We start from the raw sequence: 672 nt of genomic DNA, 5'->3' as shown, positions 1-672 counted from the left end.
ATCATGGTAAAGGCGGCCTCATTTGGCCTAAATCACCCCTATACTGAGAACCCAAAACTCTAAAACTTTGACCCGACTAGAATGAATAAGTCGATCAAATCTTTGACCTGCAAATAGTGAAGGTGCACTAGTCGCTGAATGGCACAGTGCCTAGAATACTATTGCCTCTGACCCCCCTCTGAATTCACTAACAGAGCCAGAGGATCTGGCCCCCTTACTATAACCTCTATCATGCTTATGATCATGCTCACTCCTCCGCTGCTATTGCCACTCCTTAAGATTCTAGGCGTGGGCCTGAGTACGAGAAATATCCATACCTTCCTGAAGTGAGGCCGTCAAACAATCATCAATCAAATGTTTCCCCAAACCATTTATAAATTGGTGAACTCAATCTCCCATATCAGCAACCATAGGTGGAGCATACCGAGCCAAAAATATAAAATCAAGGCTATACTCTCGAACACTCAAGTTCCCCTGTCTGAGGTTCAGGAGCCTATCAGCTCTGGCCTGTCGGACCTTTGGCAGTAAGTAATGCCGAAGGAAAGCATCCACAAACTCTTTCCATACAGGTGGAGGCGCATTAACCCCTCTAGAAGACATCCAGATAGCATACCAATAAACAAAGAACGTCCCTTAATCTATAAGAGGCCAACTCTACCGACTCAACATCCA

Source organism: Lycium ferocissimum, unplaced genomic scaffold (genome assembly GCF_029784015.1).
Source record: "Lycium ferocissimum isolate CSIRO_LF1 unplaced genomic scaffold, AGI_CSIRO_Lferr_CH_V1 ctg7267, whole genome shotgun sequence".
Classification (NCBI taxonomy): domain Eukaryota; kingdom Viridiplantae; phylum Streptophyta; class Magnoliopsida; order Solanales; family Solanaceae; genus Lycium; species Lycium ferocissimum.
Note: the sequence above shows the minus strand (reverse complement) of the source record.